We start from the raw sequence: 792 nt of genomic DNA on the forward strand, positions 1-792 counted from the left end.
TACACAAGAGCAGTAAGAGGAACAGCGAGGATACTCTAGTTCTGCCGGCAACAAACAGGTCTTGCAGCTTACATGCCGGCTAAATGGAGGTGCTTAAGTCCTAAAAGGCAGGCTACTCGACTGCCCTACACACTTAATGCCTGGCTACATGTTGACGCTGTAGGCGGATACATAGCGGGACTTGACGTATAGGCCTACGTTCATCATTCGGAGTGCCCTTGACTTTAAATGCCGGCTTCTTAATGCCACTTTATTCTAACAGTCGGCTTTGTAGTAGGAATGTAGCATGAACACCGGCTACCCATTAAGTATTCAAAATGCCGGTTATGTAGGGACACTACAGGCTGCAGGCTTGCTATTCTCTTTTCATATTCATTGCCTTTTACCAGAAGACCTAATGTTGCTACAAGTTCTTTATCGAATACCTTATACCACTACGCCTAAAATGCCGGGTGTATCTTTACATAACACCCTGTCTACCTGTTCCTTAGTGTTAGGCTGCTACATTCCTCGTGCCTTCTACATGTATAGTTACATCCACAATGCCGGATACACATTGACAAAAAACACGCTACATAATAGCTTACTCTTTTAAATACACGGTTTTACGGGGTTTCTTTTGTTTGGACATTTATGTAAATAAGTTACTGGATTAGTATAGAAAATGATGAGGATACTGGTGATGATTATAGCACATCATTACTGTTTATAATGAAGTTGTCAAGTGACATTACGATTTTTTAATGATTGTGTCAGTAACACTAATGGACTGAAACCCGTATTCATTAGTAT

This window comes from Penaeus monodon, chromosome 29 (genome assembly GCF_015228065.2).
Source record: "Penaeus monodon isolate SGIC_2016 chromosome 29, NSTDA_Pmon_1, whole genome shotgun sequence".
Lineage (NCBI taxonomy): Eukaryota > Metazoa > Arthropoda > Malacostraca > Decapoda > Penaeidae > Penaeus > Penaeus monodon.